Raw genomic sequence first — 21,859 nt, 5'->3', positions numbered from 1 at the left:
TTAAAAACCAACTGAACTTTAACTGAATCAATATGCAGTGAAGTACTTGGACTTAACATTGCAATCTCTGATTGTTATTCCAACATGCATATGCAAACAAATTATGCAAGCGTTTTTATGAGAAATAATTTCTCAACTCTATGCTTTATTTGTTATGCCAACTGCTAACAAGATGTATTTAGTAGATGTGTGAAGGCTGTTCTGGTCACGTTCATGCAGAGAAACCACAGCACCATCCATTACATTAGCATTTGACAGCTACAAAGAGTCTAAGTACTTTTTGTGTTTGTTTTGAATAGCATTTATTTTGTTTTCTAACTAAATCAATGTTTTGTCCTAACATAGTTTTCTTTTTCCTTTTTACATGAAAACTAAGTTTTTCTAAACAAAATGTAAAACTTAAATTTCTTCAGAATTTAACTTACACTTTAAATATTTAATTAATCAGAAAATGAAACTAATTTCAAATGTGAATGTAGATTTTGAACTTTAAGAGGTCAGTCACTATCTGAGCAGGAAGGACTATCCACTTCCTCAACAGTCACACATTAATAATAGCTTTTCAAAAGAAACTCATCATTAAGAAGAACTGAAAAAGGAATGTGAAAAATGTTAAGTGCTTACATTTTATCTGCTATTCCAGCTTAATTTACACACATATAAACATGCCATTCGGCTATTGAATTACCAATAATGTCTTTTTGAATTATGTGTGTTGTGTGACCGATAACTTGCTGCTCAGCATTCACACATTAAGAACAGCTTTTCAGATCTTCTCTGTGAATAAAGGAAATATTTTCCTCCAGACCAAAAGTCTGATCAAATCAGACCTTTGTGCAGAACTGACTGGGCTCACTTGCAAAACACTTAATGACATTTATCAATTTGTTTAAAAAAAAGTTATTGTACATTTTTTAAAATTAAAGAAGTCATTTGTTAGTTAAGATTTTAAAGCCAAGCTGAGTCTAATTTGATGGCAACATTCACCTTTAGTCTAGTATCTCTATATTAACTGGGTATGTGAAATGCATATCCACTTAAAAAATGTTCTGTAATACCATTAAAAATCAACACAACATGCTATGCACATTTATTTGCATATTTTTAAAGTGAAAAAATATGAAACCTATAAATCTTGCAGTAAAGAAATCTTCTCAGCCATGTCCTATTCTTATTTTGAAGTCCAATTCACTGCCAACAATCACCAGATTAGATCACATCACTTCTCAGAGCCGATAAACACTGAATGAGCGTGTTCAATCAGCAAAATGAACTCTGACTAACTCCAACAGACACTGACGGAGGTAACACACTGATCTGACAACTAACCATCTGTTAGCATTTGTCAGCATCTGTCTGTGCAGTGTGAACTGGTAGTCCTTCAGGGAAAATCAAATGTAAATATGTACAAAAATAACAGGTCCTGCTATAAACTAGCATTTGTAAACCAGCATTAAAAGTTAAAGAGAGAGAGAATTTAAGACAAGCTCACAAGAAATGATGAAACAGTCTGTCCTTTGTGGTTACAGTTGCTGAATGAGTAGCACAACAGAAAGGATAAGATATATCCAACTTTCCATTCCTTGACATTAATCTTGTATTTTCTGTGACTGTTTTTAAACTATATGGACTTTAAAGTTTACAGCTGTTCACACAAAATAAATGTATTGTATATAGCATTATACCCTGATCTGAAGTACAATCTAATCAGATATGGAATGGGGTCATAAACTGAGAAACTAAAATTCCCTTGACCTTTTGACATAAGATTTGTACTATAAAAACATCTTAAAACTGTGTCGTTCAAAACAGCTTATATTGAAGGCTGTCTGCCAAAACAACAGCTTTTGGGATGTTCATGATAGTGTGGCTAAACACTGCCTCCGCAAAAAAAGATCAATGTCTGTTTCTACATCACTGCTTGTTTAGCCACGCCCACCAATCATTTATCATTTATGAGAGAGATGAATTTACATTTCTACGCAGAAACCAAATGATAAAGATGCTCTGAAGACAACAAGATGCTGTGCAGTGCCAGTGGCAAAAAGAAAAACATAGCATTGTGTTTATTCATTTTTGACCTAAATCAGTGTCCATCAATGAGGAATGTATGCTGTCAAACAATCACAACCAATAGCCAATCATAGCAATGAGCTTTCTGATGAGGGGGGTTAAAACCAAGACATTAAATAGCTTATTACTTCTATATTATGATGTCTTTGATGAAAAAATCTTGATAAAATTGGACAAAACAAAAAATTGCATTGCATGACCCCTTTAAAAAGCCATGTAAATATACCATGTAAATATTAATACAAATATTTTACAAAACATTTTTTAAAATGAATTTCATATAATTAAAATAATATTAAAATAATAACAATAATAATACATCTATGGCTAAAGTGTGGTACTTACGCTCGAAGTAAATGAGGCCAATAGGTAAACATTAAAATACTCACTGTTTCAAGAGTATAGCCGCAAAATGTAATCAATATGCATTTTTGCATAATTTGTAGTTTGGGATTTTATCCCATTTTGCCAAGTATAGATGTATGTTTGCATGTATATTGTTTCAAGCTTGAAAGCTCCAAGTCAATATTCTATGTAATTACATTGGAAAACACTGATTGTGAGAGCAATTCTAGCTCAGATGGTAATGCTTTCATAAGTTGTATCTTCTGCGGGCTGTGAGAACTCTTCTATGATATTTGCCTCCTGCTCTAGTATGGTCTCGTTTTCCTCAGCCTTCATTACAGATGAGATGCTGCTGTTGGGCTGATCAACTCCTATTGTGCTCTCTGCCTCTGATACTTCACCAGGATCACATCGGATCACAGCGTAGTCTATGGTCAGCGAGGAGGTGCCCCTGATCTCTTCTGACTCTGGTTGGAAGTTTGTGAAGTCAATGGAGGCATAATGGAGGGGTTCTTTTTTATGATTCTGGGTGGTAGCACCATTTGGTGACAGCATGGCGCTACTGGCGTAAACTTCATCCTCATCCCGCTGTTAAACGGCATAATAGATTAACAAATCAGCAGTTGAGAGCTGTGGTATATTCTGCTTTTAAAACAATAAAATGAGTGTATTTTTATATTTTTTGTTTTATATTTATTTAACATAAGCTGCATTATTTAAAATAAATAATGTACTTTGATGGAACTCACCCATTCATTCAGAGTGAGTCCAGGGCCATCATCACGTCTTGTATTGCTTTCTCTTCTGAAAAATATTTCGGTATAGACCATGATAAAAAAAATAATAATAAAAACATAAACATCATAAACATAAACATCACCCATGTATGGATTGAAATTTTGACAAACATAGGGTGGATGACTGGGGCAAATAATTTTTAGAGTGGAGATTAATTGATATACTTAACTCAAGGGTCGGGAACCTACTTTCTAAAAAAGCCACAGGTTTAGTCAACACCTGATAAGCATAAATCCTCTTCAGAGGTTATTGTGTGTGTGTGAGTGAATTAGTAAAGAACAATGCACAGTGCTTATTTACTTAATTTATGACTAGTCATCAAGGCGGGTCTTTTGTCAAATTTCTCTCATAGTGAATCTCTTATAATTTGTTTGAATTCAACTGATATGAGACTGCAGGGGACCCCTTCCTCAGCACATTTTGCATGTGCACAGAAAACAGATTGTCAGCAGATTCAGTTCTCTTCCACGACTTATTGCACTTTTAATACTTCCTTTTAAAGTCAATCACATTCTGCTCTTTAGCTTCTCCATACATGTTTCTTTATTAATCATTTCAAACTGCCCTGTCCACTGAAAGCTTTGCTGATTATCATACATAAGACACATTTATATATGACATAAAAGGTCTGTGTGGCAAAAGTAGTTGATGACATTTTTTAAATGTTTCGAAATTTCTCTGCAATTTTTTTAAAGGATATACTTTAGTCAAACCACTTTAGAAAAAGAGTATTATTATTATTATTTAAAATTTTTGCCTTTTCCAAAACTCTTTCTTTCCCTTTCAAGGGAACTTCGAACTGCTTCCTCTAGGGTTTGCTATGGGAAACACCTCATCGTGACCCTTAATCATCGTGTCTTAAGCATACATTGAACATAACACCTACGAGTTGGCCAGCGACAGCCTCTGACATCACTACCGGCGCGACTATAAACAGGGACCAGGAGAACACGTCATTCTCTTCTTAGTCTTCACTGACTGTTCTGATTGAAGCGTGCATCTGAAAGAACTGGTAAGAGTGATCTTTCTCTGTCTATCATGGCGACTACTAGCAAACGTTTAGACAATGTGCCCCTCTGTGTTGGCGTTATTTGACACCCGATTAGACACGCAATCTTTGCGTCATTTGTTTGGGTGAAGAGCACACACACAATGTCTTTGCGGAGGCAATCTGTATGCATTGTGAGCATTTTTTTTTTCTGTTTTTATATCCTTCGTTCCACGAAGGTCCAGGTCTGAGTCCCAACAACATAGGGGTCCTGGCCTGTCTCGATCTGAGGATCAAAGACACACAGAAGGCTAGTGTCGCAACTCACGCTCCTCCCCCACCTGCGAGCAGGGGGCCAGCGACAGCCTCTGACATCACTATCGGCGCAACTATAAACAGGGACCAGGAGAACACGTCATTCTCTTCTTCGTCTTCACTGACTGTTCTGTTTGACAGAGAAAGAGCGATCTTTCTCTGTCTATTATGGCGACTACTAGTAAGCGTTTAGACAATCTGTGCATCTGTGTCAGCGTTATTTGACACCCGATGACACACGCAATCTTTGCGTCATTTGTTTGGGTGAAGAGCACACACACAATGTCTTTGAGGAGGCAACCTGTATGCATTGTGAGCATTTTTTTTTTTCAATGAAAAAGCTCCGCTCTCGTTCATCTCTCTTTCCAAGGAAAAAAAGAGGCAGCCATCTGTTTCCCTTAGTTCAGGATCCACCGCTGCTGAGGCACGGAGGAGAATGAGCTCGTGAGAATACAGGTGGATCTGTCTGAATGGTTTAAAGAGGGACTTTAAACCAACCAATCCTCCCCTCCGCGAGACAGGACGCGACGCTGTGATCATCGGAGACTCCATCGTCCGACACGTCCGTGCTACGTTAGCCTAAGGTAAAGTGCACACTCATTGTTTTCCTGGTGCTCGTGTTCTCGATGTTTCTGCGCAGATAACCACGATCCTGAAGGCCGACGAGAGCTGGTCGTGCTTCACGCCGGGGTTAACAACACCACGCTGCGGCAGACGGAGACGCTGAAGAGGGACTTCAGCAGCCTGATCGAGACGGTTCGCAGCACGACGCCCGCGGCGACGATCAACGTGTCAGGACCACTGCCCACGTATTGACGAGGACACGAAAAGTTCAGTAGACTTTTTGCTTTAAATGAATGGTTGTTGTCATGGTGTAAAGAACAGAAACTGCTATTTGTTAATAACTGGAATCTTTTCTGGGAGCGTCCTAGGCTGTTTCGCGCTGATGGCTTGCACCCCAGCAGAGTCGGAGCGGAGCTGCTCTCTGACAACATCTCCAGGACACTTCACTCCATGTGACTAGTAAGACAATTCTCAAATAACTATTATGATGACTTTTGTTCCACCCGCTTAAAAGATAAAAGTACTTGCGCTGTACAATCTATGAAGACTGTGTCTGTTCCCCGAATAGTGAGGTCAAAATATAAATTTAATGTAGGATCTACTAAAAATCTTATCGTGATTAAACCAGAAACATGTAAAGTAAATGAACAAAAACAATCTTTAAAGTTTGGGCTCATAAATATTAGATCACTCACAACCAAAGCAGTTATTGTAAATGAAATGATCACAGATAATAGTTTTGATGTACTCTGCTTGACTGAAACCTGGCTAAAACCAAATGATTATTTTGGCCTAAATTAGTCGACTCCACTAAACTACTGTTATAAGCATGAGCCCCGTCAGACTGGTCGTGGTGGAGGTGTTGCAACAATATATAGTGATATTCTCAATGTTACCCATAAAACGGGATACAGGTTTAACTCATTCGAAATACTTCTGCTTAATTTTACACTGTCAGACATGCAAAAGAAACCTAATCTATCTCTTGCTCTGGCTACTGTGTATAGACCACCAGGGCCGTATACAAAATTCCTAAAAGAATTTGCAGATTTCCTCTCAGACCTTCTGGTTACAGTTGATAAGGCGCTAATCATGGGAGATTTTAATATTCACGTTGATAATACAAATGATGCATTAGGACTTGCGTTTACTTACCTAATAAACTCTTTTGGAGTCAAGCAAAATGTCACCGGGCCCACTCATCGTTTTAACCATACACTAGATTTAATTATATCACATGGAATCGATCTTACTGCTATAGATATCGTACCTCAATGTGATGATATTACAGACCATTTCCTTGTATCGTGCATGCTGCATATCACTGATATTAACTATATGTCTCAGCGTTACCATCTGGGCAGAACTATTGTTCCAGTCACCAAAGACAGATTCGCAAATAACTTGCCTGATCTATCTCAACTGCTATTTGTACCCAAAAATACACATGAATTAGACGAAATGACTGACAACATGGGCATTATTTTCTCTAATACATTAGAAGCTGTTGTCCCCATCAAATTGAAAAAGGTTGGAGAAAAACGTGCTGTGCCATGGTATAACAGTAATACTCACTCTCTCAAGAAAGTAACTCGTAGTCTTGAATGCAAATGGAGAAAAACTAACTTGGAAGTTTTTAGAATTGCATGGAAATACAGTATGTCCAGCTATAGACAGGCTCTAAAAACTGCTAGGGCAGAGCATATCCACAAACTCATAGAAAATAACCAAAACAATCCAAGGTTTTTATTTAGCACAGTGGCTAAATTAACAAATTACCAGACGCCACCTGATTCAAATATTCCACCAACGTTAAATAGTAATGACTTTATGAATTTCTTCACTGATAAAATAGATAACATTAGAAATACAATAGCGAATGTAGATTCAACAGCGTCTAACACTTCAGTTTCATCCATCGCACCCAAAGATAAACTGCAGTGCTTTACAAATATAGGACAGAAAGAGCTAAATAAACTTATCACTGTATCTAAACCAACAACATGTTTATTAGATCCTGTACCCTAAATTACTGAAAGAGTTGTTACCTGTAATAGAAGAACAGCTTCTCAATATTATTATTATCATTATCTTTAGGTCACGTCCCAAAACCATTCAAGCTGGCGGTTATTAAGCCTCTTATTAAGAAACCAAAACTAGATCCTAGTGAACTGGCAAATTATAGGCCTATTTCAAATCTTCCATTTATGTCTAAAATTTTAGAAAAAGTTGTGTCTGCTCAATTGAGCACCTTCCTGCACAAAAATGATCTGTATGAAGAATTACAGTTAGGTTTCAGGCCCCACCATAGCACAGAAACTGCACTTGACATGCTGACATGCAATGACATGCTTCTTGCGTCAGATCAAGGCTGCATCTCATTTCTAGTTTTACTTGGTCTTAGTGCTGCGACACCATAGATCATAGATCATGACATACTCATAGATCGATTACAAAACTATACAGGTATTCAAGGGCAGGCTCTAAGATGGTTTAGATCCTACCTGTCCGATCGCTACCATTTTGTTTACTTAAATGGGGAGTCATCTCATTTATCATCAGTAAAATATGGAGTGCCACAAGGATCCGTCCTAGGTCGCCTTCTATTTTCAATATACATGTTGCCCCTTGGTAATATTATTAGAAAATACGGAATTAGCTTCCACTGTTATGCTGATGATACTCAGCTATATATCTCAACGAGACCAGATGAAACCTCTAAATTATCTAAGCTAACAGAGTGTGTTAAAAATGTAAAAGATTGGATGACCAATAATTTTCTCCAATTAAATTCGGTTAAGACAGAGATATTTATTATTGGACCAAAAAACACTACACAGAATCTTGTAGATTACAATCTGCAACTAGACTGATGTACTGTTACTTCTTCTACAGTCAAAAATCTGGGTGTTATATTAGACAGCAACTTGTCTTTTGAAAATCATATTTCCCATGTTACAAAAACTGCATTCTTCCATCTTAGAAACATTGCCAAGCTACAAAACATGTTATCTGTTTCTGATGCAGAAAAGCTAGTTCATGCATTCATGACCTCTAGACTGGACTATTGTAATGCACTTCTAGGTGGTTGTCCTGCTTTTTCAATAAACAAGCTACAGGTAGTCCAAAATGCAGCGGCTAGACTCCTTACCAGGTCAAGAAAATATGATCATATTACCCCAATTTTACAGTCTCTGCACTGGCTACCTATTAAGTTCCGTATCAGTTACAAATTATTATTACTTACCTATAAGGCCCTAAATGGTTTAGCTCCTGTGTACCTAACTAGCCTTCTACCATGCTACAATCCATTACGCTCCCTAAGGTCACAAAACGCCGGACTTTTGGTAGTTCCTAGGATACCAAAGTCCACTAAAGGAGGTAGAGCTTTTTCACATTTGGCTCGCATACTCTGGAATAGCCTTCCTGATAATGTTCGGGGTTCAGACACACTCTCTCTGTTTAAATCTAGATTAAAAACGCATCTCTTTCACAAGCATTTGAATAATGTATCTTAAATTGTGAGTATAGTTGTATCTGATCAAATGTGCATTCTTATTCTACAGCCTGGGTTAAACTAATTAATTTTAATTTGTTGGAACAGCAGCTATGCTAATGATGTCTCTATTTGTTTCTATGTTTTGCCACGGGATTTACATCCCGTGGTAACTAGGATTTACACAAGCTCCAGTCTGGATCCAGAACACCTGAGAAGAGATGATGCTGACCCTCAGGGAACCCCAGATGATGCTAACCCTGAATCAACAACAGAACTAACAAATATTGCTACAAGTGTGACTGCATCATATAATAATTATTAATTATTAATAATATTAATAATGTTCATCATCTGGCTGACTACGACTTGTATACATTTTTCTACAAATCGTACTCGGTTACTAAACGTAACCTCGGTTCTCTCTAGAAGAGCGAACGAGTACTGCGTCTTAGCTAAGACGCTATGGGAAAAGTCTCTTTTCACGAAATACTGAAGCAAAAAATTATCCTTAATTTTGTATTTTTGTAAAGCGCATTTGCAGCAGTACACAGCCATAGGCGAGACGGCTCGTTCGCTCATTGGCTTGTTCTGCGGCAACTGCACAGCCTATCGAGCGCGGGCTGATGCAACATCAGACCAATAAGGGCGCTTCGCGCCCTTCTTGCCACTTCCCGCCGAAACGGGTGTGGCCCAACCTATAAAAGGAGCTCGAAAAGGCTGACTCACCTGATTTATTTCATCGCCGAAGCGAACCAGAGTGAATCGTGCGCACGGCAGAGAACGCAGTACTCGTTCGCTCTTCTAGAGAGAACCGAGGTTACGTTTAGTAACCGAGTACGTTCTCTTACGAGAGCTCTCTCGTACTGCGTCTTAGCTAAGACGCTACGGGAACCCAGTGTAAAACGCCGTGCGCGCAGGGATCACACACCAATAAACCTGAAGCAACGCCCAGGATTTACAGTGCACAGTCACCTGAGGGACTCACAGAGAGTCCAGGACAGAAAAGGGAAAAAGCCCTCCGTCCCATATCTAGCAGCATCCGTAGATGCGGCAATATGACGTCACACAGCCGAGGCAAGGCCTGACCAATGTGGCAATGCGGGTCTTACGCAATACTGCCCATATAACAGTCGGCAGCGCATAGCGCTCGTGAACTCAGAATTCCCCTCAGGGCCCTGATTCGCCTATACCGACAGCAGCCTGGCTTGCAAGGCGGGAACCTCCAGGTTATAGAACCTGATAAATGTAGACGGCGAGGCCCAACCTGCCGCCATACATATATCCTGCAAGGAGATCCCAGTAGACCACGCCCACGACGAGGCGATGCCTCTTGTGGAGTGTGCTCTGACGCCCAACGGGCACTGAAGGCCCCTGGAAGCGTAAGCTAACGCTATGGCGTCAACTATCCATCTGGATAGAGTCTGTCTCGAAACAGCCATTCCCTTGGAACGCCCACCGAACGAGACAAATAGCTGCTCCGTCTGCCGAAAGGCAGCAGAGCGAGACACATAAGCTCTTAAAACCCTGACAGGGCAAAGAAGACTCGAGTCTCCATCCTCCCCTGACACCGGCAGGGCAGACAGGGCAATAACCTGAGCCCGAAACGGTGTGTTGAAGGATTTCGGCACATAACCGTGCCTAGGTTTGAGTATGACTCTTGAGTCATTGGGCCCAAACTCCAAGCACGACTGGCTCACCGAGAGCGCGTGCAAATCACCCACACACTTCACAGAAGCGAGAGCCAACAAGAATACTGTCTTGAACGACAGATGCTGAAGGCTAATCGATTGGATAGGCTTGAAAGGGGGACCTTTCAAGGCCTCCAAAACCGCCGCGAGGTCCCACATAGGGACTGACGGAGGTCTGGGAGGATTCAGCCTCCTAGCTCCTCTGAGGAACCGGATGACTAAATCATTCCTTCCTATTGACTGACCGGACGCCGTTTCAGAAAACGCCGCGATGGCAGCCACATAAACTTTGAGCGTGGATGGGGCTCTGCCCTTATCCAACAGCTCCTGAAGGAAGGAGAGGACCTCCGTCACCTCACAACTAAGGGGTGAATAACCTCGAGCTGTGCACCAGCTGGAGAACACCGACCACTTCGAGGCATACAGACGTCGTGTCGACGGAGCTCTAGCCTGAGTGATGGTATTTAGCACTCTCACTGCGAGATCAGCGGGTAACCATTGAGTGCCCATACATAGAGGGACCACAACTCCGGTTGAGGGTGCCAAATCGAGCCCCTGGCCTGCGAGAGGAGGTCTCTCCTCAATGGTACCGGCCACGGGGCGACATCTGCTAACTGCATCAAATCTGGGAACCATGGTTGGTTCTTCCAAAGAGGTGCTACAAGCAGTATTGAACATCTCATTTCTCTCACCCGTTCTATCACCTGCGGAAGGAGGGAGACGGGAGGGAACGCATAAAGCGGGCAGCACGGCCATCTCCGTGACAGCGCGCTTTCGTTCTTGGAAAAGAACGCGGGGCAGTGAGCGTCTTCGTGGGACGCAAAGAGGTCCACCTCCGCCATGCCAAATCTCTGCCACAACAGCCGGACTGTTTGCGGGTGTAGAGACCATTCGCCCGTAGGAACATTGCCTCTGGACAGCCTGAGGAGTGGGCACGTCTACTATGTAGTGCGCGTGATCGACTTGAGTCGCTTTTATAGGCGCGAGCCCTGTGTGAAGGGCTGTGCTTATATGCGGAGATGGGCACTGAGCAGTGGGCATCGTCACTTCATTTATAGCACCATCGGCCGTGGCCGGGACACCAGAAATTACACCTTTTTCGGGAAATATCTGGGTAGCCGTGATAACGGTTTTCGTGTGCAGGCAAGCGGGCAACCGTACAGGCTTGCGCATTGCAAACAACGCTGAAACAGTCACAATCTCTGGAAACTGAAACAGCGGCGCGCTTAGGTGAGAGCCCGGCCGCAGCGGAACTCGTACACCGGCGCTTCGATGAAGCAGCCATCGTGTGTAGTGCCGACGCAGCATCATGCAGCATGCGTAGATGGCTTTCCCAGGATGGCTTCGGGGCTCCCGGCCTCACCGTAATCCTCTGCCGCGGTCCCCGCGGCGCGGGGCGACGGCCAGTAGAGCGAGAACGGGGGTCTCGAGCTGCGTTGCTGAAGCTGTTGTGATAACGGCTTTTGTGTGCAGGCAAGCGGGCAACTGTGCAGGCTTGCGCATTGCAGAAAACGCTGAGACAGTCACAATTCCTGGAACTGAAACAGCGGCGCGCTTGGGTGAGAGCTCGGCCACAGCGGAACTCGTACACCTGCGCTTCGATGAAGCAGCCATCGTTAGTAGCGCCGACGCAGCGTCACACAGGAGGCTTTAGATGGCAACACCGCTTTTGCCGCCGTCCAGCAGAGGGCGGACAAAGGTGCGTCGCTATCGCCTGTTCCACCGGCGGAAGTGAGTGGTAGTTCCTGTTTTTAGCATCATCAGTGTGGAGAATGCTAGTGAGACAGACGAACGAGTTCGTGCTGAATATGGAGCGTTCCAAGCCTTCGCCACCTCTTCGTGAAGCTCAGGAAGAAATGAGGCGGGCTTTGAGAAGTACGCTCATCCGAAAGGGAAATACCATCCAGCCGGTAACGAGAGGGGGGGGCGCTGGTGCAAACCACTCGCGGCCGAGACTCATCGCGGCCAACACGATCATTCGCCCCGGCTCCTTCTCGATGTCAGCTCGTCTGCTGGGCTTCTGAGCAGAAGGCGCGAGATCCTCGGAGCTCGCCCAGCCCTCACTGCCCGAAGCTAGCAGAGAGCGCGTGTCCTCTTCCCCCGACGCGGCCCTGAGATCGACTTCCTCGGACGACGCGCCGGCAAACAGCGGGCGCTGCCCACCGGGAAGCGATGCAGGGGGGGCCGGTGAAGCAGGGTGAACCGGCGAGCTCGGTTGAGCTGAAGACGGTTCCGGAATCCGCTGGAAGCGATGCTTTTACGGCGCCTCAGCGCAGCGGAGAATGCAGGCTCAGAGAAAAAGGCCAGGCGAGTCCTCAGAGTCACCAGGGCAACAGCTGCATGATCTTCACCCAGGCAGGAGACACAGATGACGTACCGGTCTCCCTCGCTGAGTGGGGCTCTGACGAGCCGCAGGAAGGCATCTTAAAAAAGACGCGAGCTCTTTTACGAGTGTGTGTCGCAGGGCGAACACACACACACACATAAAGAACAGCTTGTATATAACAGGATTGAAAGGATATAGGCGCCGGATAGCGCAGCAGGAACGGCAATGGAAGGCGGCGATGCCAGCAGCTTCAGAATGGCTCGTCCTGCTGATGTGCTTTCTCAGACGGCGCTTGCTTCCTCCGTGATCCAGCGATGCGTGAGCTTCGCTGAAGAGATGAAAAATCAGGTGAGTCAGCCTTTTCGAGCTCCTTTTATAGGTTGGGCCACACCCGTTTCGGCGGGAAGTGGCAAGAAGGGCGCGAAGCGCCCTTATTGGTCTGATGTTGCATCAGCCCGCGCTCGATAGGCTGTGCAGTTGCCGCAGAACAAGCCAATGAGCGAACGAGCCGTCTCGCCTATGGCTGTGTACTGCTGCAAATGCGCTTTACAAAAATACAAAATTAAGGATAATTTTTTGCTTCAGTATTTCGTGAAAAGAGACTTTTCCCGTAGCGTCTTAGCTAAGACGCAGTACGAGAGAGCTCTCGTAAGAGAACCTGTCATACGTGCACAAACTGACAGTCACCACTTATAAGCTATTACTAAATATTGTACAAACATAATTTTCTGTAAAGTTGCTTTGTAACGATTTGTATTGTAAAAAAGCACTATACAAATAAACTTGAATTGAATTGAACTTTCCCTTTCGTGCTCGTAATGGCGGCGGATGAGAGAGAGCCTCGGGTGGATGATGTTATACCTTTAACACTTTCTGATACTGAGGTTAGTGCTCTGCTGGGTTTTTACCCAGGAAAAGCAGGAGATATTTGAGGAAGGTGAAGAAGCTGATGCTGAGACTTCTCATTTCTCCTACCCTTCGTATGAGCTGTTGGAGGTTATGGATCGCGACATGGCCTTCCAGCTCAGGTGAGCCTTCCATTTCTGCCTGATCTCCATACAGAGATCGAAAAGAAATAAAAGAAGCCATTTTCTTCTCGCATCTATCGGTTTTGGCATAAGAGTTGTGCCAACATCGAGGCGATGCGTGAAAACTGCTATGATGATGCCCCCTGTAGAAAGAGCTTTCTTTCTGCGAGGGACTATTCTCTCTTAATCTCCCTCCTTGCCATCTAAGCCCCTTCAAGAAATACATCTCGCTTAAATGGCAAGGCATATGAAGCAGCATGTCAGGCTGTGGCTTTATTACGCACGATGTATCAGACTGATCTGCAAAAGAGACCCGGTTAAAAGCGAGGGCCTTTTTTCCTGATCAGGTAGCCAAGCTGTGCCGCACCACAGATCTCTCTCCAGGTTACCAAGCAGGCCGCCCCCGCCATGGGCAGGACTATGGCAGCCTTGGTGGTAGCGGAGAGACATCTGTGGATGAACCTGGCAGAAATTGGGAAGAAAGAAAAGGCTTTCTTCTTGATGCTTAGGTTTCGCCTTCTGAACTTTTTGATATTTCCGTTGAGACGGTGATCAAGAAGTTCAGGGAGGCGAAGGCGCGATCCACTGTTTTTAGATCCTTCATTCTACGAAGGTCCAGGTCTGAGCCCGAACAACATAGGGGTCCTGGCCTGTCTCGATCTGAGGATCAAAGACAGACACAGAAGGCTAGTGTCGCAACTCGCGCTCCTCCCCCACCTGCGAGCAGGGGTAAGAGGAATCGTGGGTCACAAGGAGGTAAGTAGAACCTAAGGGATGTGATCCAGACGAGGCATCGTTCTCGTCTGAATCAGAGCAATACCGAGGTATCTACTCTTTCCCTTTAGGGATTTTTAACTTCTGCTTTCATCCTCCCCTTCCTAATTTCCCTGTAACCACCAGCTCTCCACCTGATCGAGGTTAGGTGGAAACCTCTCACATAACAGTATCCTATGCTGGTCCTATAATGTTTTTATCTAGTCCTATGTTCATAGCAACCACCTTAGTGATGTTCCGGACTAAAAGGAGGCAGGAGGGTGGGTGAGTGTGTAACCCTCTCTGTGTATACTTATGTGTATTAAATTGCTTGTGGTTATTTGTCTACAAAGTGAGTTTCTTTTGCAGTGCTCAGTTACAGTGCTTTAAAGAAATACCATAGCAAAAACAACTAGATTGATATAAATTTCAAATATTAAAGTGTTAAAGACAAGTAAACAGAAAAGAACAAACAAATCAATTAGTAATATCATAAATAAATACAACTAAACAAAATTTCAGGTACAGAAACTAATTAAAAGCTTAGAAACACTGCATAGTTTTCTTTTTATAAATAAAATAAAGATTAATCAATTAAAGTTATTAAATATATACAGTCAAGTTCAGTAAATAATTTTCTTTTGTTCTTTGATTAACATTAATGAAAGGCAGCGCGTTTATTAGGCTGGTCTCTCTTTAAGCAAAAATACTGTACATGTGTGTTTTATTTCTCATCTGTTTACGTGCACGTAAGACAAAAATGGTTGTGTTTATGATGATGTACTAATGTAGTTTTCTATATATTGTTCACAATTATGAAAGAAGTCAGTTTCATTTCGGAACAACCTTTTCTACAGTGGAAATACACGGAACGGTCCGAGAACAGAAACCCGCAGCGCGACACCGAGTGCTGCTCTCTGTGCACGCGCTTTCATGCATGCTGCACACAAACAGGGAGCAAATTCTTTCAGTTCCTGCACTTAATCATTTTTAATCAAACTGAAATGTGAACGCAGGAATTATTAAGCAGAATCGAAATGCACGTGTCTTATCGAATACCCGGTTCTTGGAAATTTGCAAATGGTTCTAAAATGGAACCTGTTTTCGATACCCAACCCTAACTGTCACAGACAGCCGTCTTAACCTCCCAGGGGCAGCTCCAATGGAAATGGTAGAGTTGGTACTTATTGTTCACCATGATTCTGGCCTGCACTCCCCTCAGCATGGCGGCGTGGGTATACTGTTCCCCATAGCGACCCCTAGAGCACGCAGTTCGAAATTCCCTTGAAAGGGAACGTCTCAGGTTACAAATGTAACCATGGTTCCCTGAATAGGGAACGAGACACTGCGTCCTCTAGCTCCCTGCCATGCTTCAGACGCAAGTTTCAGATAGTCGCGCTGGTAGTGATGTCAGAGGCTGTCGCCGGCCAACTCATTGGTGTTTTTTCAATGTATGCTTCAGACACGGGTCACGACGAGGTGTTCCCCATAGCGACCCCTAGAGGATGCAGTGTCTCGTTCTCTACTCAGAGAACCATGGTTACATTCGTAACCTGAGATGTTTTCCTTTCCAAAAAAAAAAAAAATGCTTGAATCTTTTAGTTCAGGAGCTCTAGGTTATCATAGCATAAGGTGTTTGCAGTTGACTGCTGTCATGAACAGCACTGAACACACACTTGACCAGTATAACTGCAAATATTCTTAAAAAGTGTGAAAGGCCTTTCAACGCTGACCACTGGCTTAAGTAATCAAACTGTCTAAACAGCAGGACAGTTTATAACCATGATCAAATCTGCTCTAGAGAGCCCATTTATTCAGCATTTTCCAAAAATCTAAAAAATTTAGTCAACTACTTATGTCTCTGTGTAATTCTATGGCTTTGTTGTTGAATTACTGTATAGTGACCTCAGCCAATGTGAACGTACCTTGCACAGATAAGTAAATGCCACAAAATGGCACATAAGACCATCATCACAGTAGCCCCACCAGCAGCTCCAACCCAAAAAGAGAAATGATGGAAACCTAATAATAATAAAAATACATATTATAAAAAAAAAAAAAGCAGCTAATTCCAATGACACTAGTGGTTCCACTTCCTCGTCCTCTCTAAAAGAATGAGCTGAGCAGACATTGTGGTCAGTAAAAAAAAAAGTGGTTTGTGGACACCTTTAAGAGAAAAAAAGGCTCTTTTACAGCTTTTCATACATTTACATTTACATTAAGTATGTGAGGTAATGAAGAATTAAACATCTCTAATGTATCAACTGGAAATTAACAACACAAATGGAATTGCATTCAAGTAATACAAATATAAATATGAAATAAAAATAATATTAAGATGATGCATCTGCAAATACTTTAAACATTAAACCTTAAAAAAAACTGTAAACGGCTATGAAATGTACCTGACACTTGAGGAGTGACATGAAGCAAATTAAAATGTTGACTCGCAGTTCCTCGAGTGTTTCTGCTGACACACTGTAGAGTGGATGAGTTTGTGAAAGACTGATGAAGAGTGATGGAGCTCCTCAAGCCTGTGCTGTTCAATCGCTCTTCACTGATGAACGTGTTTGAAGAAGTAGTGACAGGACGTCCAGACAGATGCCACTCCAGTTCAGGAGAGGGATTCCCATCAGCCTCACAGAAACACACAGTTACATCAGTTCTGCTACAGCTGGAAAATGGAGAGATTTTAGGGGCATCTGAAAATAATGGAAATGAAAAAAAAACAGAATAACTGTAATGATTCGGTTTCTGTCAGTGATAAATGATGCTGCTAGAATGATGAAGGAAAAATTACTGGCTTACTAGGAAAGTTAGAGTAGCTAACATTTCTGTCAGGTACATATACAGCGGCCCAATTATTTGGACTCAAAAATATATTAATGCATTTGCATTATGTAATAAAATATTAAAGCAAGTGCAATTTATTTTAATGTAGATACTATTTGGTTTGATATTTTATTATTTACTGTGATAATACACTGGAATGTCCACTGTATATATACATATCTGTCTTATTCATAAAGAGAGAGTTTCCTAAAAACTGACATTTCTGGCATCAATTACTGACTCTCATGACAATCACTGTAATTGCATCATTACACAAACACAGTGACATAACTCTTCAATTTATAATAAACTTTTAAGTGCTAATGACTATGACAAGGTAAAATTGTCTGTCATGTATTACTCACACTGAATGTCAAGCATCACTGATGAATTTTGGCTGCCATGTTGGTTCTGAGCTGTACAGTGGTACCAGCCTCTGTGTGTCGGGTCGGTCCTATTAAAGGTAAGAGTGTCTCCAGTCTGCAGCTGTTTCAACTGTCCTTCACTCTCTCTGGACCAGGTGTAGTTCACTGCTGGATTTGCATCACTGCTGCAGATCAGACTCACAGAGCTCCCCTCCAACACCTCCTCCTGACCCTGCACCTCCTTCTGCTCCACATACAGCTGCACTCTGGGTTTGGGAGGAGACTCTGAAATAGAAAAAGTAAAATGATATGGCAACTTTTAAAACCCTCATTTAACAAATATTTTTTATAAATAAAAGGCTTAAATCACTCACTGATGACATTTATAGTGGAGAAGTTTTGTTTGTAGGTGTATTTCAGAACTCCACTCATAATCCTGAAGTAATATGTACCATTGTGCTTTGAGCTAACATTATAAAAGACAGTGGTGCAGTCTTTGTCTTGTAGTTTTCCAGTTATTTTCCCATTAAAGTGATTAGGTTTGGGATCTCTGGAGTTAAACACTTGATGTGTAACCTCATTAGTTCCATCTTTGAGCCACAGTCCTGTAGCATTACTCTCATTGAGGTATTGGTCAAATTCTTTATCAAAGTCAAAAGTGCACTTTATGATCACACAGGATCCACTGAGAGCTTCAATCTTCTCTGGCAGAGTGATGCTAAGATGTCTACAGAAAACACCTACAAGACACATAATACAAACATGTAAGAATTTGTAAATACCAAGAAAAAAGGTCTGTATTTTTTATTTATTAGTCTATAAATGTAAATATACTTTAAACCTTCCAACAGAAAACAGAGTAGAATTATTTTCTCTTCTCCCCAGATGTCCATCCTTTCATTCATTAAGGAACATCAACCTATAGGTGAAAAACACATAAGAAACTCATGGCTCATTTCTTTCTTCCATGATCAAGAGACTTTTCTTTAAGATTTCAAGAGCACTAGAAACATGAAAATCACCTTTGCTTTCAAGTATAAATGATGCAAGAGTTTTTGCACAAATCTATGACTTTGACAAATATGGAGCCTCAGGAAGGAGGAAATAACTTTTCGAACTATACATCAATAATAATGGTTTATTGAAAGCATTGCCTTACTTTTTGGTTTATTTTCCTCCCATAAATTAAAATATTTTCTGAAAATAATACTGTCCAAACATTACTTTTTTTCTCTGTAAATTCTTGTTTTAGACCCTTGAAACGTGGCCAGATACTTTAATATTTCGGTATACATTATTTATTATTTCAGTATATTAATTGAGATGTTTAACCACTTAAAGTATTCTCAAATATTCACAAAATATTCTATGCATGACATTTTTATTAGATGTTTCATGAAATTGTCCATATAATATATCCTTTAAAACAATAATGAGATATAGATATGACAGTATCTGTAAACATTGAATCTATTAAAAATAAAGGTGCTTCACAATGACAGAACCTTTTTTGTCTAAATGGCTCCATAAAGAACCTTTAACATCTGAAGTACCTTTCTGTTTCACAAAAGGTTATTTTTTGGGAAAGAAGTTTCTTCAGATTATAAAAAGGTAAGAAAGAGGTGGTTCTTTAAAGAATGGTTCTTTGTGGAATCAAAAATTGTTCTTCTGTGGCATCGCTGTGAAGAGCCTTTTAAGCACCTTTGTAATGGGTGTAATGGGAGTAAAATAGCAAAAAGATTATAAATATAAAGCCTATATTTGAGGGAATTTGTAAAAGAAAATTATTCTGACCTTCCTGAAATGTGGGAATCTCCTTTTTAGATCCCAAGTTTTCAGCTGTAAGATCTGCTGCTGATTAGAGACGGACTGAAGCTCTGCTGCAGAAAAAGAATCTGAAGTACAGTCTACTGACAGACATCAGATCTATAATAACTTCCCTTTTTCATCAGCTCACACCAGTTCCCTTTCGAGGGAACTTCGAACTGCGTCCTCTAGGGGTCGCTTTGGGGAACACCTCGTCATGACCCATGTCTGAAGCATACATTGAAAAAACACCAACTTGTTGGCTGGCGACAGTCTCCGACGTCACTACCGGCACGACTATAAATAAGCACCGGGAGAGCACGTCATTATCTTCTTCGTCTTCACTGACTGTTTTGTTTGAAGCGTGCATTTGAAAGAACCGGTAAGGGCAATCTTTCTCTGTTTATCATGGTGACAACTAGCAAGCGTTTAGACAATGAGTGCATCAGTGTCAGCGTTATTTGACACCTGATGACACACGCGATCTTTGCATCATTTGTGTGGGCGAAGAGAACGCACGCGATGTCTTTGAGGAGGCAATCTACGCGCATTGTGAGTGTTTCTTCAATGGAAAAAGCTCCGCTCTCGTTCGACGCTCTTCTGAAAGAAAAGGGGAAAAAAGCAGCCATCTGCTTCCCGCGGTTCAGGACCTGTCCGCGCTTAGGCATGGAAGAGAATGAGCTCGTGAGAATACAGGTGGATCTGTCTGAATGGTTTAAAGAGGGACTTTCCCTTTCGCGCTTGTAAAAAAAAAAAAAGGGCGGCGGACGAGAGAGAGAGCCTCGGGAGGATGATGTTATATCTTTAACACTTTCTGAAACTGAGGTTAGTGCTCTGCTGGGTTTTTACCCAGGAAAAGCAGGAGATATTTGAGGATGGTGAAGAAGCTAAGGCTGAGCCTTCTCAATTCTCCTGCCCTGCGTATGTAGAGCTGTTGGAGGTTATTGAGCGAAAATTACCTTTTGACCATAGCCCTCCAGCTCAGGTGAGCCTTTCATTTCTGCATGATCTCAATACGGAGATTAAAAAGAAATGAAAGATGCCATTTTCTTCTCGCATCCATCGCTTTTGGCATGAAAGTAATCTGCCGACATCGAGGTGATGCGCGAAAGCGGCTATGAGGGAATGCCCCCTGTAGAAAGAGCTAAAATTTGTATAAATAATTTATAAATAATTTTTATCTGTGGAAATTTTTTCTTTCTGCAGGGGAAACATCCTCTCTTAATCTCCCTCCTTGCCATCTAAGCCCCTTCAGAAAATCATCTCACTTAAATGGCAAGGCATACGCAGTAGCAGGTCAGGCTGTGGCTTTATTACACACAATGCTGGTGCTTCAAGCATATCAGACTGATCTGCTAAGAGACCTGGATAGAGGCAGGGGCCTTTTTCTGATCAGGCAGCTGAGCTGCGCCGCACCACGGATCTCTCTCCGTGCTACCAAGCAGGCCGCCTCCGCCATGGGCAGGACTATGGCAGCCATGGTGGCAGCAGAGAGACATCTGTGGATGAACCTGGCAGACATCAGGAGGAAAGAAAAGGCTTTCTTCTCGATGCTCAGGTTTTGCCTTCTGAACTTTTCAGTATTTCCGTTGAGACGGCGATTTGAGAAGTTCAGGGAGTCGAAGGCGCACTCTGCTGCTTTCAGATCCTTCATTCCACGAAGGTCCAGGTCTGAGCCCGAACAATATAGGGGTCCTAGCCTGTCTCAATCTGAGGATCAAAGACGGGCACAGAAGGCTAGTGTCGCAACTCGCGCTCCTCCCCCACCTGCGGGCAGGGGTTAGAGGAATCGTGGGTCACGAGGAGGTAGGCAGAACCTAAGGGGTGTGATCTAGATGAGGCAGCGTTCTCATCCGAATCAGAGTGATACCGAGGTATCTACTTGTTCCCTTTGGGGATTTTTAACCCTCTGGAGTCTAAGAGGTTATCAGGAGAAAATAGCCTCATAACGCGTATATGCGTTAATTGACTTCAGAGGGTTAAATACTGGTTTTATCCTCCCCTTCCTAATTCCCCTATAACCACCAGCTGTCCACCTGATCGAGGTTAGGTGGAAACCTCTCACATAACAGTCTCCTATGCTGGACCTATAATGGTTTTATGGTTCTGTGTTCATAGCAACCACCTGACTGATGGTCCAGACTAAAAGGAGGCGCCCCTTGAGCGGGGCTCCAGCGCAGGAGGGTGGGTGAGTAAATGTAACCCTCTCTGTATATACTTATGTTCATTAAATTGCTGGTGGTTACGTGGCTACTAATAAACTCTGTGAGTTTCCTTTGCAGTGCTCAGTTACAGTGTTTACTAAACACTCGCCAGCACCAGCCATCCGGCTTCATGTTCCGGTATTAGGCGGCTGAGATCACAGGTTTCTGAGGGAGCCTCCTTGATCATCAGGCCTGGCACAGCACTGCAGGGAATTTCATGGATGTCCGGCCAGGTCACCCTGAGGGCTCTCCTACATAGAGGGCTCTCTCACATA

General features: G+C 42.4%; 1 pseudogene; it reads right to left on the bottom strand.

The window, feature by feature from the left end:
• Window positions 1–2,340: 2,340 nt before the first annotated feature.
• Window positions 2,341–21,859, bottom strand: part of LOC132105399 (myelin-associated glycoprotein-like) — a 73,691-nt pseudogene continuing 54,172 nt past the window's right edge.

The sequence above is a fragment of the Carassius carassius genome, chromosome 26 (assembly GCF_963082965.1).
Source record: "Carassius carassius chromosome 26, fCarCar2.1, whole genome shotgun sequence".
Classification (NCBI taxonomy): Eukaryota; Metazoa; Chordata; class Actinopteri; order Cypriniformes; family Cyprinidae; genus Carassius; species Carassius carassius.
This window is presented reverse-complemented; position numbering and strand designations above follow the sequence as displayed.